The sequence below is a fragment of the Sinocyclocheilus anshuiensis genome, unplaced genomic scaffold (genome assembly GCF_001515605.1).
Source record: "Sinocyclocheilus anshuiensis isolate Anshui unplaced genomic scaffold, SAMN03320099.WGS_v1.1 scaffold223, whole genome shotgun sequence".
Lineage (NCBI taxonomy): Eukaryota > Metazoa > Chordata > Actinopteri > Cypriniformes > Cyprinidae > Sinocyclocheilus > Sinocyclocheilus anshuiensis.
In genome coordinates, this window is record NW_015548214.1 from 1608803 (window position 1) to 1635165 (window position 26363).

The 26363-nt window shown below is 37.0% G+C and overlaps 1 protein-coding gene across 1 annotated transcript in view; it reads right to left on the bottom strand.

Annotated features, from left to right (window-relative positions):
- col8a2 (collagen, type VIII, alpha 2) overlaps nucleotides 1-21228 on the bottom strand; it is a 50373-nt gene extending 29145 nt beyond the window's left edge. The window contains exon 1 of the mRNA XM_016440738.1: nucleotides 20884-21228. The gene's annotated coding sequence lies outside the window, so the exon portion shown is untranslated. The remainder of the gene's footprint in view (nucleotides 1-20883) is intronic.
- Nucleotides 21229-26363: the final 5135 nt, after the last annotated feature.

Sequence of the window (26363 nt, forward strand, 5' to 3'; positions counted from 1 at the left end):
ATGTACATTATGTGGAAAATAATGTGTTTTTTGAACCTTAAACCGCATAAACACATTTCATTACACTAAATACACAAAATAATGTTCTTTTTAGCAGCATCATATGACCCCTTTAAATAACAAACAAATAATAATTTGTAAACCTCTGATGAAGCCAACTGGAGGAAGTTCTTTATAGAATAAAATAAAATAAATAACAATAATAATAATAAACAAATAAATAATGACAAATCATATAAAGATGTAATGTGTTGCTTGTTTTTTTTTCGTGTTTAAAAACAAATCCACATTTAAAAAAAAAAAAATGATTTCAACGATTTGAATACACATGTATGATGAACATGCTTTTAATTTTTGAATTTAAATTCATTTAGATATTTTTGGGGGCATAAAGAAAAAAATGTCAGGGTGATACTAATTGTCTAAAATAAAAATAAAATAAAATATAAAATGTCATCTGCTGCAACTCTCTAAAAACGTATATAATTAAAATATTTATGAATTACTAATTCATGACATGTCATCCATCATGAGCATGTTTTTAAATTGATTTAAAGTCAATTTTGATTTTTGATAAATTATTTGAATACACATCTTCTATGATGAGCTTTAAATTGTTTAAATTAAATTCATTCAATTCAAAATAAAAAATGTCAGGGTGACACAACAAAATAAAGTATAATAAAATGTAAAAAGCAGGTTTTTAAAGTAAAAACTTATATTATGAAAATATTTAAGAATTACTAATGACTTTTTTTTACCTTTTAAAATATTTCTTTTACTTTGAAAATACTGAAGACGTGTCGTGTACACTCACATGTACACTAGGACAATATGTTATTACTTTTTTACTTCATTGGTGGCATTTTTATTTGTCACTGACCCATGTTAAGTACCAAAATGTTAAAAAATGTACAATCAAGACATCTGTTCCAAATACTAGATTCTGCTTGGCTGTTCTCTGACACTAACGGCTTAATGACACCTTTCCTTAGCATTTGTGGTGTCAGCCACTGTTTTATATCAGGTAAAGTGATCTGGATTCCTCCTCTCACACAGAACAGCTCCATTTGGTTTTCACGTCATCTAGACAGGAGTTTTAAAATAACGAGGCCATAAACGCACCACCGTTACTCAATGCAGACACCGCACAGCCAATTAAAAACAAATCAAGCTTTCACTCCTCATGTCAAAATCTGCTCTGTCTTACACAGTTCAGCTCCTCTTAAATTCCCTTGAACAGCCTCCTTCCTCTTCCTTACATCTTCCTCCCTTTACTCGCAGTCTGAGAAGCCTAAGAATAATTTGAACTCCTATCAGTGCAGAGCAACAATTGATAAGCCAGAAGATAAAATGCCAAAGACACGTTTCCACCCAAATAAAACCTCCAGCCAAAGGGATGAATGATGGTTGTTGTGCAACTTCGGGTGGAGGCAGACTGCCCTAGAATGTGCAGGCCAGTCACTATTAATGAGATTATGATCAGCCTTATTCACTTCAAAAGGTCCTGGGAAGACTGTGTATCACTGGCTTAATGATTTCCGAGGCATGGTCTGTTTTCATCATAGATGACAAGATCCATTCCAGTGTAAGCCAAAGAAAGGCCTCTGCAATCGAACCAAGTAATAGCATGTTCAGGTAGAGAGGCAAATTTGGCAAAACGTCTTGCTTAAACTAGTTCAGCTCAATGTGAATTGCAACTTTTATGCTTGTTAGGACTAGTTTGCAGGGCTCCAGACTAAACAAATGACTAGGAAGCTACTGTACAGAATCACAGTTTATGAGTCTTTTCTACCTTTTTTCAACACCAATTAGACCTTATTATGCTAAACAATGACCAACAATATATTTTGTAAAGTATCAATGTTTTTAAATATATTCAGTTGTGAATATAATATATTAGCATTATTTTTTCATCAGTTTATTTTCTCTATTGTTAATATAACGCTGCTGCTGTTACAAAAATAACAACGTTTTTTATTGCTGGAATATAAAGGTTTTAAAATTTAAATTGTATTTTAAATTGCTTCTGCATATAAGTTATCAAACTTATAACTACTGGTATGGCTATAAAAATATATCAGTCAATCTCTACTCAAAAACTACACATCACAGTAACAGTTCCTGGTTCAATTATAATCAAAATCAGAAGAATTACTCCACTTACAGTTTTCATTTTGGTGAAGGAGTCATTTGTGAACTTGATAATTGCTTTGAATGATTCACTGGCTGAGCTGAGTCTGATTCAAACTCACTCAGCTCATGAGCAAGCTGAATCTTTTTGACTGACTCATTAAAAAAGAACCAGTTCATAAGAGTCATTTATTCATGAATGACCATGGACATCTACCAAACTGAGGACACACCAATATCAAAGATATTTTCAGCACTATTGTAAATGTAAATGATAAATATTTCAGACTCTTGTAAATGCTGGACAAACTGATCCAAACAGATTTCTTGGAGGCAAATCTGTGCCACATGCTCATAATGAACACAAAATCTATGGTTTAACAAATATAAATATTAAGATAAATAATACACATTTCAGGGCTTCTTAAACAGTTAATGTTACTTTATGCTGCAAAGTCTGTTGTATTCGTTCATTAAGGTGTGAAAATGACCTGTGGACTCTCTCTTGCAGCTCTCTGATTTGGAAGAGGAGAGACAGACCACATATGGGCCGAGAAAGAGAGTAGAGTGAAAGAGCTGAGGAGAAAGATGGGATGAGGAATAGGCGAGAGGGGGTCAGTTCTGCTAGAACAATTATCTTGTTCCTGAAACCTGCTATTTAATGGAAATCCTTGGTCCCTGCCAAACTACACTTCTGCATCTTGGTATGAGCCGTTGTGCAGACCTTCTTTCACTCATTCTTTTTTTTATTGCTTTTCATTTCTGATTGGACACTTAACTCAGACGGTTGCTTTGTAAGGAGCGGCCATTAGTTTCAGAGATGCAACAAAGGGGGAACTCTATTAAAATTCCTTGCACACATTCCCTCTTTCTATTTCTCTTTTCATTCAGTGTATTTGCAGTGTATCTGTGGACCAGCACTGGGGTCAACCTCATGTTCACCCCGACAGCAGGTGCTATAGAGGGGAATACAGCTGAGAAAGTCTGCTGTCGACACCGTATCAGGGGCTTTACTTTGTGCCTTTGATTAGTGAGCCATAAACAGTTAGATAAGTTTCTGCACCTTTTCAGGAGAATTATTCTGGATGATCACTTTTTCAAACTATTTATTTGGATTCTTGAATTCTGGGTTTGTAATACTGAATACTGCGCCACTGGGGTCTCTGGCATTTGTTATGAACAGTGGCACATTCCTTTAGAAGTCTGGGTGGGCACTGCCGGTGCTCCATTAAATAGACAGCCCATTGTTTATCAATGCAGCACAACAGCTATAGAAAAGCCCTTGATGTGGACTGAAACATGGAGGTGAAAAAGACCACACATAACCTTCCCAAACAGCCTCTGTGAGGTTGAATTCAGTCTGTTCTCATTCATCATTCTTCCTTGTACATGTAAAACATTAATCAATATTTATTCACCCTCACAACCATCCAGATCTGTACAAATTCTTCTGTATATTAGAAATTTGTAGGAATCTGCATGCAGATGTTTTCCATTCAATGACAGTTCATAGTGACCATGACCGTGACCGTGAACTGTTCCTTTAAGATCCACATCTGTATACAAAAACCCGAAATCACTACAAACACGCAGAACACGCAAAAGAACATTTGGCAATGACATGACTGCATGTACTAGCCGAGAGCAGAAAAACACAGTGCTATGTATGTTTCATGGATTCAAATATATGAAACAAAGCAGAAGGTGAGAACGTGCCGCTCCATTGAGTCTACGAATAATTAATTGGCAGAAGTCAACGCCACAGCCTGTAAACGAGCTCTTCATGACACAAAGTAAAGTACATGCAAATTACCCAAACAGCCCTTTCTCTAATCATTGACGAGTTGCTGACCAAGAGCTCTGCTCTTTAGTATGGTTTGTAAAATAATGTGTTTACTTAGGTTTAGGGAAAGGGGGCTAAAATCAATGGACCACAGCCACAGAGGGAAAAAGCTATGAGAAAACTCATTCCTTGCCACTGAATATGGCACAATCTGTTTTTACATGCAGATGGGAGAAGAATGAATGAAATGAAACTGTATCTGACAAATTAGCAGTTTTATAGCAAATCGACCATTTGCTTCAAATGAACATCACGGCAGAAAATAGCCTTTTACACCACAAAGACCAACTTTCAAATGGCACAAGGGTAAAAAGGGTTGTCAGTAGGCAAATGAATTATACATCTAAGCATAGCCGTCTAATATTCCTCTTCCTGTTTTAACAATCTGCGGCCTGGAGATAAAAATATCACACTAAATAACACCATTCCCTGCTCTAAAGCTCATGAAAGATCATATGAACTGAAATGGCTCCAATCACGGAGAGCTTAATGGTTATAAACAATTTTTTAGTGACTGCCATGTTCGGTCTTTTAAGCAAAGCCAACAGTCAAGTCATGGACGAGGCATTCCAATTCGCTCCATGCAATTACCATTTTGTGGCTTCTGTGGGGTGGCAGAGGAATACCGTTTTAATCCTTGTTGGACTCATGCCCCTTTTTTGGACAGGACAAGGGTTCTTTGGTCCTTTCGTCTGGCTTTGTAGATCTTTTCAGACTGGGCATGTATCCATAGACACCCTGGAGCTTGACAAAACCTACTATTGAGACGCAGACTAAGGAGCCTCCATGCTTAGACATAATATATCAAAGTAAAACAGACCACTGCGTGTGTGCGCTAATCTATGGGGCAGATGTTAGGGCGACACCTGATTGAGGACAATGGCTACAAAACAGCATACCACATAACATTTTGAAGCAAAGCAATGGATATTCATGGAAATGTGTTTGATTTCTACTTCATATATTGTGTTTTGGATAATAGAGTGGTAGGTGTAAAGTCTTAAAGTAACACTTTAACAAAAAATTTAAATTCTGTCATCCAATACTCACCCTCATGTCGGTCAAATCACAAAATATTTTTTGTTTTTCTCAGAAGAAAGTAATACATATTTGGAATGACATGAGTATCCCTTTAACATCATAAAGACTATATTGGTTGAAGTATTGAAGGTTAACAGTATGGTTACACAGCTAGACCAGCACCAATAAAGGCCCCAGTATATACTTCAAGAAAAATCAAAGAACAGACTGGTGCAACGTCATTTTGAACAAAATCAGGCCAAAAGTTTGTTTGGAGATTGTGTCAGGAGTTCGAAAGAGCTTGCCAAAGTGAACTTTCTTGAAAAATTCGCTCCAGCTGGTAAACACTTTCGAACTACCATTGATCTGTGGCGAATATATTAGGTACACTGGAGCTCTGCCTTCTTTGACATGGAAATCTTCTCCGGTTCATTTCTCGTATTAAAGCCATCAAGGTCAGGCATGAGTAAAAACATGCCTGAAGTAAAACGAGTAAAAACACTCTGTAAAGCTGCTTTATAGTAGAAATTGAAGTTATATTTCTAATTGAAAGCGCCACTGACACTGTTTTATGTTTAATACTGTAAAGGTGCTTGCTTTAAGCAATCTAGCTTTAGAAGACAGGATGTTTCATAACAGTTTACTGCTGCTCAGATTTCCAACTTCTTTTTTAAAGGGGTCATATGATGCTGCTAAAAAGAACATTATTTTGTGTATTTGGTGTAATGAAATGTGTTTATGCAGTTTAAAGTAAAAAAAACACATTATTTTCCACATACTGTACATTATTGTTTCTCCTCTATGCCCCGCCTTTTTGAAAAGCGTCGATTTTTACAAAGCTCATCAGTCTGAAAAGCGAGGTGTGCTGTGATTGGCCAGCTATCCAGTGCGTTGTGATTGGCCGAATACCTCAAGCGTGAGACGGAAATGTTACGCCCCTCACATACTGTTGATGCCGTGTCCCGGCCGGAGCGACGAGACAAAAGCATTAAAACCCATTACAAACGAGGCATTTGTTGCATCCAGTGGGGACATAATTACTTATGACCCCTTTAAAAAAGAGCAAAAAAGAAATTTGTCATGAGTATATCAGGGCCTTAAGGTGGTCCTTTCAGAAAGGATATGATAGACAAAGACGAAGTGTGTTATCAATAGAAAATTAGTTACTTGCTAATGTATAAACTGCAAAATGTGATGAAACCTCCGGATGAAGAGAATAGTAGGCTGATTTGTATGGCGTGTGGAGCTAATGGAGAAGATAACTGCCTCTGTCTTTCAAGTAATAGGAAAATAATGCAAAAATAATAATGCTGGAATGTTCAGCTCTACAAGTGTGTGTTGTTACTGGGTTTGGAGGAGACTTTGGGGCCATGAATCAAGCAGATGAACCCCACTTGAAAAACTTGCCGGGTCTAGACAAGACTCCTCCATGCAGTTTTATCGTCTCTGCAAAAACAAAAAAAAACAAAAGGCGGAAAAAAATGATGTTCATATTCGTGTTCCCTGAGGGAAAAAAGGCAATACAGACCGCATTTTTAAGAATGGGGAAAGTATGAACTTTTCACACCCTCCTACTCAGACTAAATCCCTAAATCTAGACAACGACATCCAACGCCTTCGCAAAACTGACAGGAAATAGACACAAAGGACAGACAAGAAAACAAACACAGTCTACCTCTTTCTTTGATTTTCCAAAATCTTTTTCTCGTGCCGGGTGTCGTTTGCTGAATTGCAGGCTGCCTAATAAGGAGACTGTGGTTTCTGCTGGAATGACTTAACTAGTGCTTAAAATGCTATTTTAATGATTTGTGTGAGAGTCTGTGATGGGAAAGTGAGAGAGATGCAGGCGAGAGACAATTGTACTAGTGTCTGTGGGCACCACAGTTCAAGATCTATTTCCATGCTAAATGCCAAAATCACTCTTCTCCCCCATATCTCCCCCAAAGATGAATAATTCACTATAAAGGCCTCATCGAGCTGCTTAGTTCACTAGCACAGGGTTTGCAAACTTGTTAATGCCAAAGACCCCCCAATATGATGATCCCCTTGTTAGGGACCCCCTTCCTAAAATATAAAGGCTGCTATATATTTTGATATATAAAGACATATTTATACTGCGTGAAAAAAAAATTGTTTAATATATAGACGTGTTGTTTCCAAAATTAAATATCATTGTACTAAATCCAATATGAATCATCAGAACTTTTTCTGAGGGAAAATATGTACTTTCTATTAAGTACTATCCAACATTTTTTTTATCTATCCAACATATTTTATCTATCCAACATTTCAATATAAAGAAAATAATTTCAATTCAGTAAAAAAAAAAATATATATATGTACTGTATATATATATGGTTCTAAGGCATAATATTACTGAGTAAAATGAGATAATAGCAAGGAAAACCCCCTAAAAAGATTCAACACAAATATATTTCCCCATGAATAAATAAATAATGTTCTGTTAAAGTACAGTTTGTATTTTTTTTCTCATTTTGTATTTTTCATGGATCCCCTTGAAGGCCAGTGGGTCCCTATCCCAACTGAAAGGTGGGAATCAACTGACATCCACTTTGTTTGCAAATCAAACCACTCTTTCCCAACTTCCTGTGTATTTGACATAAATTTGCCCGAGCCTCATTTTGTCTCAACGACTGTAGTTTTGTGTGCAGTTTGTGGGTGGGTGACTTAAATTCCAGTATTTTTCAGAAACACATGGCTTTGTTTGGGTTACTGAACTTCATCAATATGGCCCTAAGAGGACACAAGACGGTCATTAATACTGCAGAAGAACATTTGCAGTCCAGTTGATGATAATTTTTATGCAGCAGTATTTCAGTCGAAGGACAGCAGATGTACTGTTTTGTACAACAATTTAGTCAGCAGTAATGCACGTAACCAATTTAGTTGAGTTTTTGGAAGCGAAAAGGGGAAGTAGATTTCGTGAAGAGCATTTTGTCCCTGTCAGATCATCTCCATGTCTGCAAACCTCTTAACCGTGGATGATAATATTATACAGCTGCAAAAAATAAAAAATAAAATAATGTATGATTTAAAATAAAATAATATAATAAATTAAATTAAAATTCAAATAAAATGTATAAACATGCAGCAGACTGAGGAAAATGTCAATACTTTTTATATTGTACACCAATATAATGTATTTCTTAGCTATTAAATATATTAAAATATTAAAAACATGTACCTAACATTCAGTGTCTTTCATGTACGTTTTGCTGTATTAATGTTAACAACTGATCATTTAACTGATCATTAAATGTAAAGACAATCGATTACAAATATTTACTAAAGTCACCTAATCCATAACTAAAAGCACTTCCTATTACAGTAATAATATCAATAATGTTATTTTTAACAACAACAGCATTAATAGGAATTTACTTGCTATATTTTCTCTTCTTTCACACATTTATCTTTCTTCTGCGGTTTCTGTACGGTTTTACTCTTGAAAGTGTTGCAGTACCACTAGCATTGTTTATCCTGCATGATTGCTTGTGCTTTTCCTCCAGCCACTTTGGTTAAAAGCCTCTGCTAAACAGTAAATGTAAATATGTGTTATTCATCTTCACTGCAAAATGAGGCTAAATGAAAAAATTCCCCTGCAGACTCATCTGGATTCCATAAATACCTAATAGAGATGATGCCGTGGGATGGTGTGACCAATGCAGCCTTTTGCAAACAGAAAGACTCCTAATTCAATTACTGTTAAACCCACACACTCATATGAGCTGCCAAATGGTGGCATTCTAGTCATGCTCACCGCCTCTATTCTGCAGAGCATGATGGGATGCAGGAAGTGTGTTTGGTTGCTTAAGAACTGCCACACAATACCCTCCAGATTTAATATCCTCTTATTGAGTCTCGGGCTGAATGTAAACGGATTAGCAGTTGCTACTTGGACTCAGACACACGTGTCCATGACCCACAGTGCACTGGGAGAACTCAGATTCTGCAGGCTTTCACCTACATTTGGTTAAAGCAGGTGGGTTAGTCCTGCAGTGGTTATGCTTTGTATTGTTTCGACTGGGCAATCAGATAGAAACCCCCATAGGGAGTCTTTGCAGCGTTATGAGCCAATGAAGGCCTGATCATGTTCATAGAGTCTTGAGTTCCACTCAAACAAGCTTAATAGTTCTACTCTTTCTAGCTACGTCAGGAAAATAAATCTGTGACAGGGGTAACTATGTTTGGACCAAGGGGAATCATGCATTGTCTTTATAGTTGGGTCATCTTCAAAAAGGACAGTATTCAAGTGAAGATCTGTATTTCAGACCGAGGAACAACGTGGTCTTTGTCTTGTCATGGCTTTGTATTACAGGCTGCTTTGAACTCAAGACGCCCCTGGTTTAATTTCTCATCAATTCAACAAGGTTATGACGATGACATCTGGATGTCAGGATTAGTTACCCTATCTAATTACCAGGTAAAGAGACATACAATGAACAAAACGAAAAGGACTTCCTCTTATACTTTTACAAATGATTATGAATATTCAGAAATGACCAAAGGTGTTCAGATACTTTCACTTATTTCATGGCATCATTTGGATTTATGTGCTTGTCAGAGAAGAAAACGGCCATCACAAGATGAGTGGATAAGCTGAGGATGACCTTCATCTTAGCAGGCATGAGTTAGCAGCTTTTCCAGACATGTGGCTCAGAGGAAGTTCAGAAGAAATCCTCTTGTAATTATTTGGAACAGGTGGCCTCTCATTTTACCCAAACACTTGAAATGAAGAATATGAGGGATGTATGGATGTCTGTCTCCACCTCAGAGTAATATAATAATAAAAAGTAAACTCTCATTAGTGATTTTATATCTAACAGTTGTGACCTCATTTTTCATAATTGCAGCTTTGCTTCTCACACTTCTATTCACCAGTAATATGAAAAAGGTATGCTCACCAAGGCTGCATTTATTTGATCCAAATAAATGCAGTAAACATATTGTGGAAATATTATTACAATAAAATATCTGTTTCAAATTTTAACATAATTAAAATGTATTGTTTTTTTTCCTATGATGGCTTAATTGTCAGTCTTCTGTTTCACATGATCCTTCTGAAACCATTCTAATATGCTGATTTTAGTGCTCGAAAACATTTCTTATTATTATCAATGTTGAAAACAGTTGTGCTGCTTAACATTTAAAATTATTAAAATTTTTCAGGATTATTTGTTGAATAGAAAGTTTAAAAGGACAGGGTTTATTTAAAATAGATAATTTTGTAACATTACGAATGCCTTTACTGTCACTTTTGATCAATTTAATGTTACCTTGCTTTGTATCTCACAATGCTTATTTATTATTTTAAAATGTATCTCACAATAGCCTTTATTTTTTTTAGATATGTTGCCTGTAATCAAGTCAAAATCTCTTTTTAGTGTGAATCAAATGATGATCAAACAGGAGCCTCCAAAAGGTATGTGAGAAAGGATGTGAATGAGGATGGTCTCTGACAGAGACAAACTCAAATCCTTTCCTCTCTACATTTTCAGTAGCATTAGCAGGGTAATGGGATACAGTGTTTCTTTTACACAAAAGAAAGAAAGTGGGTCTTTTGAGATTTAGACAAATAGCACACTGATCTTGATTGCACAACCGGTACAAGGCACGGGACATTCTGAGACAAGACAAACAAATTGCAGGAAACAAAGGTTGCAGGTGGGACAGTCTCCTTAATCAGGCAAAAATCTCCCGCTACAGGCAAAACTAGCGAGCCTGTACGTTTCTGTACAAACCTTTTAAAACCCAATGCTGATCAAAGCACTAAAGCCACTCCAGCAAAATTATTGCACAGGCATCAAGACACTTGAAGATGAATATCATGCAGTCTCATAACACATGGGAAAGTTTTTTCCTTACATTTCTGTAAAGAATAAAACAAAATACTGACCAGGGGGCAGGAAGTGCTGGTGAGCTGCACTTGGATCAGGTACGACAGTGTACCTCATTGGCAAGCCAGATTTAACAAATGCTCTGGTTTGCATTAGCAAAGCAGCAAAAAACAGTATTTTAATGGATAAATCTTAATGAAAGGAAAGAGAGAATGAAGACAGAGAGTTTAATCAGTTGTAATTCTCACTAAACAAAGTAATTAAATGAAGAAACTGAAAATAGCATCAAACTGATTGAAGCAATATCAGTCTTCAAATAAACAGCTCAGAAATGACATAGGATGACTTTAGATTTTCAGAAACTTTTTAAAGGGATCGTTGGATGTACATAGTGATCAACTTATTTATAGTCAGCATGTTCCATCTTTCTTCAACAAGTGCAAGCATATGCGAAAGGTCAACCACGCTGCATCAGGAGCCAGTTCTCCAAGCTAACGTGAATCTCTTCCTTGCTGTGGTTAAGGGAGAACACAGGCGCTCTGTTGTGCTTGGGAGTTCGATGGTGCTAAGCCCATTTGAGCGCTCTCATCTTTGGCCAGCTTGTCAAGCTCCTCCTTCATTCTGTCACACCAAACTGCCTGGAGATGCAGAGGTTTACTGGGCAACGGTAAAGCATGAGGCTGAGGGAAGGGGGAATTTAAAATGATAATTGTCAGTTTTGGATGTGTATGAAAGTGGGGCTTCTAGAACAGGATGCGACAGGATAACATGAAATGAGACTTTACAGCAACTGAGTGCTGACACAAACTAAATAAGTAATGAGTAAATGATGTCCAGTTTTAATATGTTCTGCTTTTTAAAGAGCGAACCAACTGCATAGCAAATAGATTCACACAGAACAAGAGTGAAAAAGCTCTCAAAGAGAGCCAGATCTATCTATCTATCTATCTATCTATCTATCTGTCTGTCTGTCTGTCTGTCTGTCTATCATCTATCGGTCGGTCTGTCAGATTTTTTACTGTTTTTGAAAGAAATCTAAAATGCTGTTGAAACAAGTTATTGTAAAATATAATTACAATTTAAAATTATGTTTTCCATTATTATATATTTTAAAATGTGATTTATTTCTGTGATGGAAAAGCTGAATTTTCAGCAGCCATTACTCCAGTCTTCAGTGTCACATGAAACATTTCTTCTTATTATTAAATGTTGAAAACAACTTGTACAGCCGTTGTGCTGCTTAATATTTTTTGTGGAAACCATGTTAGCTTTTTGTTTTGTTTGTTTAATGAATAGAAAGTTCAAGAGAACAGAATTTATTTAAAATAGAAATGTTTTGTAACATTATACATTTCTTTACTGTCACTTTTGATCAATTGAAAAAAAAAAAATAAATAAAAAATCTTACTGACCCCAAACGTTTGAATAGTAAACTTTTATATACATGTATATTGTAGCTATCTTTAAGGTCTGATGCAAAGCCTACTGTCCATCTTTGCTCATTGCATTACAATTCAGTAGTTGTAGTCTAAGGATTTATGTTGTCTATAAATGCAATCTCAGTTTAAAAGATGCAAAAATAAGCTTTATCAAATGAACTACCAGCTCTGAAAGACACGATCACTATGACAGAACCACAAATCATTCCTAAAATCACAAGGATCTGATGGAAGCTGGATGAAGAGGAGTCTGTAATGTTACTAATGTACTTCTGGAACAATCTTACTTAAAAGTGCAATGGTAACAACTGGAACTGTTGTCGGTAGTGTTCTCGATTCCCATTGGAGGAGGAAAAACTGGGAACACATGTAAAGAAATATTATCCAAGAGTTAAGCTGAAGTAAATAACCTCTGAAGCCCTGTTCCCATCTCTGCTGTTGCAGACCATCCATCACCCCTTCCCATAATGTGAGAAAAGAGGGTAAAAAATCTTGGCCTGGGAGGACAAGGACAAAGTTATAACTGGAGTTTTATTTGACAGATTTGACCCAGCGAGGAACTGGCACTGTTCTGCGTCTTTGCCGTAGTCTTAGAGTCCCTCATCAGTTTGGCTCCCAGATGCTGGACAAGAGACTAATGAGAAAGCCGGTAAAATCAACCAGCATCCAATTAAAAGAAATCAAGTCCCTCTGAATCAAAGTCCATCATCTGACATCCCATTACGATTCATTTGGGTTTGGTTGTGCAGGTAGGACTAAACCAAACAAGGCTGTAAGTGCCTCCAGCTGGATTCAGCTCTTATTTTGATATTCTGTCAATGGCTTCAGTGTTTTCTAAAGTTTCCTTGGAAATGAACTGCAAGATTTAGGAACATCATGCACGCAAATAAAGCGTTTATTCTGCAAAACACAAAGCAAAAAATATGCTATTTTTGCTGCAAAATTAAAACACAGAAAACCAAAGAAATACTAAACGTCTTATTTGGTAAAACACTATTATTTTGTGAAGTCCTCTGTGAAACTTCTGGGATTTCTCCTTCCTTCCTTGTGTACAAATTATATTTTGAGTCACAGTATGTGACCAAAGGCATTTTTGTTTTCAGTGTGCCAAACCATGAACCACTGTTTCATCACAAACATCAAATAAACTGTAGTATGAGTAATGATTCAGAAAAGAGAGGGTAAAAGTGAAGATCAGTCCTAAATCTACAGTAAAAAAAGACAGAAAGAGCCAAATAATGGCTAAGATCATCCTTCTTCAGACGCTTTCGTCATTTGAGATCAGTTTTATTCAAATACTCATAAGGTCCTGAAGAACCATGGAAATCAAAAGCTGGCACAAACAATACAAAATGATTCACTGTCGAAACAAAAAATATGACTAAAACCTTAGATAATAAAATGAATCAGAATGTATGTTATATGGCTAATGTTGTGAAAATAGGTGTTTTTGTTCTCAATGTTGTCTGCAATTAACATTTGCAACTAATATTCAGTATTGGTGTGGAAATACCTTGACTGTCTCTCAGTCTGTCTGGAAGCGTGATGCTGATAAGACAGCTTGAGATTGTGATTGTGATTGTGGAGTCGTTTGCTGGGTCTGAATGACAGAAAGGCAGCTGAAAGAGCTGAAACTGTGCAAAAGGAAAAATAATAACAGCCGCTTGCCAAGCTTCCCCATTTCCTTCTATTGCCAACGGAACGGAAAAACTCATTCACGTCCAGTGCATTTTCAAGAGCCAGGGCAGAGCAAATGAGAGAATGCAGTGAAGAGGGGAATGTGAAAATGAAAGGCTAGGAAGACAAGTTAGATAGACAGAAAGACACATAGCAACTTTATTTATCCCTGAAGGGAAATTTAGTAAAACTGCAAGATATAATAATCTTGCAGTTGCAAGATTGTAACAACGGTTGAAGGGAAAGATGCTGGTTATTGTTTTATTCTTGCCTTTTTTTCTTTTTCTTTTTGTAAGGTTCTGGTCACTCGCTGTGGAGAACAAACTTACAAACAACACATGCAGTTTTAAATTTTATCTTGTTTTTATTAAAAATATCTGAACCTTACATAATATTATTTTACTTGCTTTTTTTCTTAAGCGTAACTCTATTTAAATTCATTTATTTTTATTTACACACACACACACACACACACACACACACACACATATATGCTTAAAATTATATCATTGTATTATTTCTTATATACGGTAATTACATATATTTGATATTCATTAATCTGTATATATATGTATATATATATATATATATATATATATATATAAGAATTGTTGAGAGTGAGACGAGAGTCTTGATAAAAAAAGAATACTGATTAAGAATTTTTTTTTCAGTGCATTCACATAGTTATATGTGATCTATGATATTTTAAATCAGCCCTGAGTCTAAGCTCAGGTCTGTGCTGCATTCATCAGACTTAAATTAAAGCTGTTAATTTCCGCAAGCATGTGTTCAATTGTGTCAAACAGACACATCTGTTCAGGGCAGTACACCTTTCTACTCAATCAATCAAACAGTTGACATCTTCACACCCTAGCGCCCACAGAATAAACCCATTGGCCTTCACAGATAACCTCCCCTTTCCTGGATGTGTTTGCACCTCTTTTCCTGTCCAGACCAATTCATGCACAACCCACTGGAACGAAGCCTTATGCAACAGGATGTTTGATTGAGCCACCGACGACATTTTTCTAAGGTCTGAGATGTTCACACACTCCCTCACAAAGGCACGCACCCTCATCTAATCGGCGACGGAGACTAAGCACATTGCTGATTGCAGAGGAGGCTTATGCCAAAGCGCTGTTACCGACAGCTTTGATGGTAATTCCTCATTTGCTGTTTTTCTGTTGTCCGTCATACCTTAAGTGAAGAACGGGCGGAAGGAACGAAGCCTGCAGCGCCCCATCACACAGACTTTGAAGAAAAGCACAATTCCTCAAAGGAATGCGCCGCTTGCCTTGTAGCACCATTGAACAGGACTGTTTTTCCTCTCTCTTGGTGAGCAAAAAACATTTAGAAACAAATGGTAATGGTGAGAGATGGGGGCGTTGAGTTCCTGGAACATAACACAGTTAGGCTTATGCTCTTCCCGGAGCATGAGTGGTATTCTCCTTCATTTCCTGTTTAAAGTGAACACCAAAAAAAAAGGAGATATGAAGGTTACCACACGGTTGATGAGAAGAACCTTTCTGCCAACATGAATGGGTTCAAAATAACACAGTATGACATGGTTGTAGGCCAAACAATGCAGAGAAAATATAAACGAAATTGTTACACTTTTCAATAAGGTTCAATTCATTAACAGTAATGCATTCGGTATCATGAACTGAATGTACTGTTATTCATAATACAGTAATGTTAATTTATATAGTGCAAAAGATCCTATTAATGATTTCCAGTAAAAATTCACCAATGTCAAAAATGTAGAAATTCTTGAAACAAGATCAATTTAGGATTTATTTTGTAATGTATCTGTAAGACAAGTGTATTTAGTTTTACTCCACTTACAGATATTTTAAGTATAACAAAGGTAAAAAATGTGCCAGCTCAGTAAGATAAAATACACCTGTATTCAAGATGAAAACAAGTCTTCAAGGGATATTCTGGACACCCCCCCAAAAAATAATTTACTTACATTCATGATGTTCTAAACCTGTATGACTTTCTTCTGTAGAACACAAAAGAAAATATTTTGAAAAATTGTTGGTAACCGAACAGTTTTGGTTTTACCATTGACTGGACATTTCTCAAAATATCCTATTTAATGTTTTATAGAATAAAGAAAGTCAAGCACGTTTGGAATGACATGAATAAATTCTGAATAAAAAATTGAAAAAATAAATTTTGCGGATAAATATATCTTTAATATTTTATGCAGTGTCAAGTCAAGTAAATTAAGCTTGATTCAAGAATTTTTAGATAATTTACAACCAGAAAAATGAAACGTATTAAAATTCATTATTTTTTTTGCAGTGTACTACTTACGATGTTAAAAATTTATTAGTATATGTAAAAATGACCATTACTCAAGATTTATAAATGCCTTGAAAAAGTATTGTAAATTATAATTTTATCATTTTCATTTTCTATCATTTTAGCTATCACTGTTAAAATACAGAACCTTATTCTTAAGTGTTACCAATGAATTTTTGAGGTGTAATGAACAAATATAAATCAGTAATTGCAATCTTTTAAATGCTTTACTATTTACACAGAACGAAAAGAGGCCTTTGTCATTTAAATTTCTCAGATGTACTCACAGCACCAGTGGCCGGACTGTGAACCTGTGTGTTTCCCGCGTGCCCATGTAACAGGGTTTGTGGTTGCAAAGTCAAGGTCAGCAACTCTGCCCTCTAGTGGCACTATTTTAAAAAAAGCCATGTGGATTACTGGTCTTCTCACCAGAAAAGGAACACATTTCTCGGTTGCATCAACTGGTTTATGAATAATGTAAAAAAAAAAAAAAGGGCAGATTCTCCATATGACAGTACATGACAATCCATATGCTTTATAAGTTTGACACTCAATTCTGTCCTACATATACATTTATTCCGTCACCTTTGCTGAGGGTCCGCTGGCCACAATACAAGACATCGCCTCTCATAAACCCGAAGTAAAAGTTCAACCTACTGGTGTGTCCAACATTACCCATATGCTTCTCAGTCTGCATTGGGCCAGATTCACTGTCTAGTCTCTCCCACTGATTGAGCATGTGTAATGGATTTCGTATCATTTTCCTCCATTGCACAGTAAAAAAAAATTAAAACTCAAATGGGAATAGAATCTGGAGTGAGCCATTACAAGCTGAATGAAAAGAGACATCCATAATGGTTTGGATACAAGCTTTGCTTCTTTTTATTTCTCAGATATGGCTTCTCCAGGTCACACATTTTCATCCACCTTGAGATAAAGGGATCTAAAGCACAGGGAAATAGAGTTTTCAATGTCTACGATGGACCTTTAAGAGCTTATAAACAAGATTCAATGAGTGAAAATTGCCCCAGAATTAACAGATGGCTGGACATGGACAAAGGCTTACTGACCAGCACAACCAATAAGCGTGCACCAATTATGAATGGTCCATATATAAAAGCCTCCATCAGGTCGGTTGGAGTCATGTAATGTAATAAAGAAAGAAATGCATTTCATCAGGCCCAGCCTGGCAGAGTCAACCGACATCATAAAAAGCAGTCAGCAGAGTTATTGGGCCACCCCAAAAGCGGGCATCAATGATTACAGCATTGCCTGGCCATTGCAGCTTCACACTACCAAAGTATTTGCCTTTGCCCAAGCGGTTAAAAATTGGGTGGTTAGCATGACCCTGTTATCCCCTGCTGGAAGATGCCATAACTACACCATCTAGACAAAAAAAACAACAACACCACATAAAAACAATAAAAAAATAAAAACATTGTTTACATTATTAATATTAAATTATGTTTTCTAATGTGACATTTAAAAAAAAAAAAAAAAAAGTTTTAAAATTATTTTTGTCAATAAAATGAAAGTTAAAATAGTACAGTGCAGTTTTTATTAAAACTAAAACTATTAAAAATTATTTTTATTAATTGTAATAAGTTTGAAATAAGATGAAAATATAAATATTACATGAAAAACTTCAAATGTAAATGCGTTAAAATGTACACTTGCTACGTGTACTGCGTTAAGCTAACTGCGACTTGTTATAGCACTCGCATATCTTTGCTCTCTTGTTGATTTTGATTGCTTCCATTGTCCTCATTTGTAAGTCGCTTTGGATAAAAACATCTGCTAAATGACTAAATGTAAATGAAAATTAGAAATGTTGCCTTAGCAACTAACTGAAATAAAATGTTTAAGTTGAAGTACTGACATCACAAAAAAAATCTAAAACAGAAATAAAAATAAACTGAAACTAAATAAAAACATTAAAAACAAAACTAATAAAAATGACAAAAGCACATCAAATTACTAAAACATACATTTAAATGAAAATTGAAACTGAAAAATAAAAGCTAGAAAAAATTCTAAATATTAATAATAAATACTATAACAGTATATTAATAATAATAAAATAACGCAGGTCCACTTGTTTTGGTCTCTATTGACTTTCAGTGCACTGAAACATTCTTCAAAATATCTTCTTTTCTGTTCCACAGAATAAAGAAAAATATAAAGGTTTGGAACAACATGAGGATGAGTAAATGATAGAACTTTTATTTTGTGAGTGAATGAACCATGAAATGAACCATGAAATGGACTTGTAATGATGTAATTTTACTCCGGCTCCGGAAGTGATTACTCAAATGACATGTACAGCTCAGGTGACTGGCTGAAAAATGTATATGGTCCCATGTGCAAAAATGTCAGATTTCAAATTGAAAAATAAACTGCTAATGCAAAGAAATAGCTTTCACCGGGTACAACAGATCTCCTTGGCTTTAACTGAAATGTGCATGTTGGGAGAAGGGTCAAAGTATGTGTGAGAAGGAGTGAGGTGTTTGGTGGATTGAAGCTATGGCTGTAATTGCAGTCAGAAAGGTGGGACGCTGTCTGCTGCATCTCCTGATAACAGGACCAGATTCATCATAAAATCACATCATACTTCACAGCTGACTTTCCTGTCCTCTGAACTAACCACAGACAGCATCCCATCCATATCCAGATGGAGGAATCAGAAGTGTGCGAGGATGATGGGCCCTCTGTCTGTGGAGTGTCTCAGACACTTTTTCTCTAACCACTCTTTTCCACTCAGGGGTTCAAGATCACGTCGGAGGCTTGTGCAATTCGGGAGCACTAGCGGCACTGACGCACAGGTTCGCAGTCAGACCTCAACCGCTTCTCCTCCTGAAAGCCATCATGTTGAGGTGCCAAATGTTTTTAGAGGAGAGCATGTCGTCTTTTCCAGACTGGGTCGGTTTCAGTTGTGTAGAAGCTGGGCCCTGCTACTCAGACGAGGAAAAAAGTATTATTGAATACTATTCCCCAGTGCTCTTGGTGAAGAATGTATTATGAAAGCACATTCCCTTCTCTCTCACAGTCCTCTCTCGCTCTCTGTCTGAAATTAAGACAGCAGCAAGGAGCTCATGCCATGTGCAGTATTGATTATGTGTGGAAAAGCTGAAACATTACAAAGAAGCTCTTTTAGACCTTCTTTAACATATTATGACAAAACATCATGTACAAAGCTTGCTGAGGTGAGAAGCTACTGCTGACGAAGATACATCAAAAGTTGAAAAAAACTAAAAACAACACTAGATATTTCCATTCAAGTCAACATGAAATGACTTTTGCAACATAATCGGACATACTGTATTTCATATAGTTTTTTAATTAAAGAGAAACAAAGTATGGCAAGATTTTATCCATCAAAAACTGATTGGCTTGTAATAAATGGGCATTACATGAAAACAAATGCAAGTGGTTGGAGGGGAGAAGCTGAAAAATAGGTATTTGTGACATCAGCATTGGAGGCGGAGCAAGTTATTACATTTTGCGGAATGATTATGAACACAAAACTTTATCTTAAATTTAGAATATCGAACAAGGAATCATTCAGAATAGGACAAGGAATGTATGTCAAGGAATAATAATTTTTATTAACAACAACAACAACAACTATCATCATCATCATCATCATTATTACCATTAATAAATAGGGTCCATTTAGTTTTCATGATGACTTTAAAAGGACCAACTTAATTTGACAATTTATCCTTTATGTATGTATGTATGTATGTATATAATAATAATAAATATATAATAATATAATAATCATTTTGACATTAAAGTGACGATTTAACTTGATATTTGAACCTCTGAAGTGAACTACACCTGACAGGTCAAAACACAACACTTCCATAATAATAATAATAATCATAATATATAGGGTTCATTTAGGTTTCATGTTGACTTTAAACGATCTGATTTAATGTGATTTAAACCTCTGAAATGTCTGACAGGTCAAAACACTTCCAGAACAACAACAAAAATAATAATAAGAGGAGTATGTCTGACAGGTCAAAATGAAACACTTTCAAAAGCTGAGAAGTAGGCATGGACTTCAGAACACTGTGGGTGGAGCTAAATTTAAGTGAGTGGCATTGGTGCACAACAGAGTGCAGACCAAACAGTTCCAGGTGTCAGTGAGAGCGAGACTGCTGCAGTTATATAACTTTTTCCCTCTCCAACTCCAAAACAGCTGTGAGACCTATACCACACTACCTGAACCACATAACCTATACAGCAACAAGCACGCACAAACCACAAACACACTATAAAACCAGCATCAGCATAAATGCAATGGTAGCCAGGTGGCTCTGTTTAGAAAAATGCGCCACATATTTTGCAGAGATTAATGGGGGCAGAGCACTAAAACATTCTCTTAATCTGCCTTGTGTGTAGCAGTGCGCTGAGAATTATGTTGGTCTCATGATTGAGATGTGAACCTGACTGTTTCTCCTCCCTCTCTCTCTCTCTCTGTCTTGCATTTGGATTCAATTGCTGTGAAGCAACGGGATATGAAAAACATTTTCAGAGATGACATATGCCTGCGCCCAGAGGGGAAGGAAAATGAAAGATTCAGATATGAACTTACCTCACCCTTCTGCTTCACCTCAATCACTCAGACAGGTAACTTCTGCAGGTTAGGTGGCTTCTTTTCGCCGTTCCTTCTTCAGACAGTCATCTCTGGAGAAATAACTTGAGAAGATGTGATGGGATCCCAGCAGACAGGGAAGTCTCGGCACTTGGTCGCAGTCAAATATTGTTTACATACGTGCAGAAAGAACGAATACAATTCTAGAGAAAGTTCTGCTTCTCAATGGCAGGTGCCAGTCTGCTTCTTATTCTTATTTCTGTCTCTGGTGAAAATTAAGTCCATGTGCTTGTCGCAGATCAGGGGAAAAAAGTCCTTGTGGTGCTGTCTCCAGCCTGGATACAAGTAGATTTCAGACGCACCTTCTGAATCTCTGTGCACTCTCACAGGGTGGAAAGTAGGAGGGAGAGAGAGAAAGAAAGAGAGAGAGGGAGAGGGAGAATGTGAGAGGCAGGGTGCTCAACTTCACGAGGCAGTGGCTCTCCTGACTCCAGGCAAGAGGAGGACCTCCTTACAGGGCTTTTAACTGGGGGCAAAGCACCTGGAAGCTCCCAGTCTCTTTTCTTGCATGTATTTTTTTTCCAAACAGAGAGAGTGGATTGTTTCTCTGGTTCCCTCCATACAAAAGGCAAGTGTCTGTGGCCGGGCAGAATAAGGAAACAGTATAGAGGATGGGGTGGGGTCGGTGGAGTAAAGGGATGGATTTGCACCCCTCCTCTTTTCCCGGTAACCATTTAAGCCGTTGTTTTCCCACCTCCAACATAAACATCTGCAAACAAATGCTTGCACTCATACAAACACACAAATCTTTCCCAGAAAGCACCTTTTGGAAAATTCAGACTGTGCTGGCGCAGCTCACAGTGCATAGATTTCACCCCGGCGAAAGCATTCTTTTACAAAACGGCTCAAATTTGCTGTCCTAAACGTTCCAGCACAAGATTATAAGCACATATGCAGCAGTAAGTACAGTGGAAGTCTGTTTTTGTGTAATCTTGCCAGACTCTCAGCCAATTAAACTAATCAGTTTTATGAGACGAGATTAAATTTCTTGGCTGACTGATCTAGACTGCGAACCACTTAGCAACAGTTCTCAAGTGGAAACTTTCCCGGATGAATTGCAACGATAATATGTACAAAATACTTAATTCAGAATGTGTAAAGCAGCGTTTTGAGGACACAATCGGAGATATGCATTAGCACAGTTAATGGCCCCTATTACCTGATTCGAATACTCCAGGAATAAAATCCCTTGATTATCTTGCATAATTATGTGAAGAGTGTGTAAGAACAAGCAATGTTACAGAATCTCTTATCTAGTCCTAAATTAACCATCATCGTGGTGCTCTGCTCCTCATCTGATACGCCTTTCCAATAACAATGAGCTCATTCAGTTCCAATTAGCCACTGTGCAACAATATACAATCTGTAGATAATTTTAAGCACCAACTTTATCATAATATCCAATCATAAAACCCAAGATTAGATTGAGTGCACACTGAAAAATGGAGGATTTGAAGCCTCGGGAAGGGCTTGATATGGCTTTGGATCATACCAGAGGAGACAGAGCAACAAGTGGGGCATTGTGCTCGGAAGGAGCTATGGCTTAGACTAGCCACTGGATACCTTCCATCCATGCAGCCCCTGACCTGGCTGGATATTAGGTGCGTTATCAGATGCTAATCTGAGTTTGTGTGTCTCGTAAGTAATGGAACAGAAAATAAACAGGCACGCGGCTAATTACAGACCTGTTTACATACATCGCGTTCATATGGCAGGCTTGGACCCAAAGTTCAAGAAAACACATTTGCGTTTGTGCAATTGGGTTGGGTCGTGACAAAACCTGATAGTAAAGAAAAATTATAGGCTAATTCACATTGCGGCAATAGATACTGACCGACGCTGACAATCATCAGATTACTGTATGTCACTTTTCAGACATTCAATTTTTTTTTTGTGGCAATCAAAATTATGGCAAAAATGATCAACTCGTACTAAACCCAAATATTCCCTTAAGAGTCAATTTAGCACTCTCCTGTGAATTCAAACCTTTACTACTGCTGGATAAATATAACCTGTTGTGTTCTTGAACGATGTTGTTGGCTACCTTTGCGTATGCGTGATTAATAGGAGTGAGGCGAGACTAAGCTCTTAGTTTTTATGACCAGGTGAACTGTTTCCTATGAGAACAAGCATATTTTTGTAATGACAACTCTCCTCAGTGGGTTGGGGGCTTTGAAGACCATCATTAGCCACACACTATAATAGCAATGACTTTTTGTGTTCTTTGCTGGTTCGTTTGATCTATCCAAGCAATTTTCTCAATGAGAGTCCCTCAAAGATGATCAGATATTGAAATGAGTATGAATAGTGCTTTGCAAAGGGAAAACAGACCTCGGTTTTGCTCCCAAACGTAACAATCTTTCTAATCTTAGCTGCTAATCATGCCATTAACCGATGTAAATAGTCAAGGATCCCTCAGTGAACCACTTCAGGTCTTGATTTCCATCACTTCAATGTCCACAGAAATGTCTGGACATGATCTACTTTTGCTATGGCAGATGAAGGACTTATGCAACTACTCAGTGTCACTGTTAAAGGGACAGTTGCCCCAAAAATGAAAGATTCTGTCATAATGTACCCTTGCAAATGAACACAAAAGATATTTTGAATGTTTCAACTGTTTTTGTCCATACATTGACAGTACACTTGGTTCACTGCATCCAAGACTCCATATTTTAACTATTCATAAAAGATGAATCACTGTCTGGCCAAATAAGATTTTGATATGGAGATGAAGGTTAGAATCATGAATTTCAGTAGTATTACAAAACACTGTGTTTTATGTTCTCATAGAACATACCGGACCCAGAAACGGTCATGCTTAACGCCTCTTTTTTTGAGGCCTTAAGGGGCCTCAAAATATGAAAAAAATAAACAAGTATTAGAACAACCCAAAACAACTAAAAATCTAAACATAAAAAAAAAAAAATATCTATTTCAGTATTATCATTTCGATTCACTGTTCAACAACTGCTGACCAGTTTTGATTCTTTGAAAAACCAGGATTCCCAGTGTCTTAAAACAAAACTCTATATATGAGTTATCCTACTTACAAATGTGATTTCAAGTCCTGAAAATGTCATAAATTAATAGAATTATCACTTAATGGGCATTTTTACACTGGAAAAAAAAATCATATGACCTTCAAATATTGGCCTTAAATTAAAAAAGGCTGAGAACAAATCAACCATTGTTTCAATAGAATAATAGATTTGTCTAAGAAAAGCTTATCTTATTTTGAAGATCTTGAATCAACAACTGTCATAATATGGGGTCATTAATCATATGACATCATCAGTGACAACAAATGTGAAATCGGAAATTCTTACTTGCATTGAAGAGGCCCTTACAGTCTTCACAGACTTTATGGAGGAACGGATGAGTTTTCCGGGCGTCTTCTTGTGATGTCATCAATAGTATCCTGTGTGCGCCTGTTGTAGGCTGCCATTCAGACCCAGGTGTCAGGGTGTTTTTTTACACATCTCAGTGAAGTGATTTGGGGAGCAGAAGCCACTGGAGCTCATTCACAAACCAACTGACCTCACCACCTCCACCCTGCCTTTACAAGGTGAAATCAACCCATGGAAACTCTTCTGGTAATAAGAGTTTCCCCCCTCTTTCACCCTGTTATGTTCCGTGAGCGAAGTATATAAAAATAAACAGCCATCACAAATCTGAATGCCATGGCATTGCATCAGAAAAGCTGTTTTGCTTTACACGACTGCCAGGGGCTAAAAGTAAGCTGTGACACCTGCGACGGTTGACGCCCCACCCAAGGCTTCAGATTGTGGAATCAGAGCTCATGTGTGGGCCTGTGTGTGTTTTACTGAAGGCTCCACTGTGTCCTTCTATGTTAATATGTTTTGGGTGGAAACAAGCACTTTCACAGCCCATTACCTCTCAGCAGAGCTATTAGGAGAGAAGAACCAGAGGAAAAGGCAGACACCACCACACCACTAGAGGCGCTAGTCAACCACTGAATTTTTTTTAATTTTTAATTTTTTTTTTATAATGATGATGATGAAGTCAAGTAGCTACGAAAGAGATGAGTTTTCAGCTGTCGCTTGAAAATTGTCAGGGATTCAGCATTCCGGATAGTGGTTGGAAGATCGTTCCACCAGCCAGGAATGGTGAACGAGAATGTTCTGGAAAGTGATTTTGAGCCTCTCTGTGATGGTACCACGAGGCGTCGCTCACTAGCGGATCTCAGACTTCTGGAGGGGATGTAGATTCGTAGTAGTGAGTGGAAGTAGGCGGGTGCTGAGCCTGTGGCTGTTCTATATGCAAGCATCAATGTCTTGAACTTGATTCGAGCCGCAACCGGTAGCCAGTGCAAGGAGATAAAGAGAGGTGTAACATGGGCTCTTTTGGGCTCGTTGAAGACCAGTCGTACCGCTGCATTCTGAATAATTTGTAGAGGTTTGATTGTGCTTGATGGAAGTCCAGCCAGAAGAGCATTGCAGTAGTCAACAAGAACAATGCCTGGACAAGAAGTTGTGCAGCATGCTCCGTTAGAAAGGGCCTGATCTTTCTGATGTTGTGCAATGCAAACCTGCAAGAGAACGCGTCCGCTGATGCTTCCGCGTCAGCGCACCGACATCAGATCAATACACAGTCTAAAACACTAAAGTGAAAACAGCTGTGGCCGCCTTCTAATTAGCACAGCCAATCGAAACTACAGTTCGCACTTAAATGCAGGAAGGGAGCAATTAAATTACACGCGCTCCTTCTTTGCCGAGGGCAATTATTATAATTACCAGAAAGTGCAATCAAAAATACAAACGCAAACAAAAATATAACGTAGAAATAGGCAGAAAACGAAATATTCCTTCCTAGCAGAAAGTAATAATTCAAACAGCAGATCTATAAACAAGTATTACGCAGTAAAATTTACAGTAAAATTTTGTCTGAAGGAAATTAATACTCTTATTCAATTAAATTGATCAAAGGTGACATTTGACGTTACAAAAGGTTTCTATATCAAATAAATGCTGTTCTTTTGAACGTCATTTTCAAACAGTTCTTGAAAATATTAAGCAGCACAACAATTTTCAACATTGATAATAATAAATTTTTCTGATGCAGCAAATCAGCATATTAGAATAATTTTAGAATGAAGGATCTTGTGACACTGAAGACTGGAGTAATGACTGATTAAAATTCATAGGAACAAAAAGTATATAAAAAAAAATAGAAAAGTTATATTAAACTGTAATAATATTTCACATTATTATTATTATTATTATTGTAAATTAACCCAGAATCTCTTGTCCTCTCCATCGCTATATCATGATAAGCCCCTGGCACTTGGCTTTGTTTCAATGTGACAAATTATTCGGGAGATGGAGCCCAAACTTTGTCTCCTGTAACCTTAAAGTGGAATGCCTGGCAGCTGGTGGTGCTGGTAGAGGTGGAAGAAG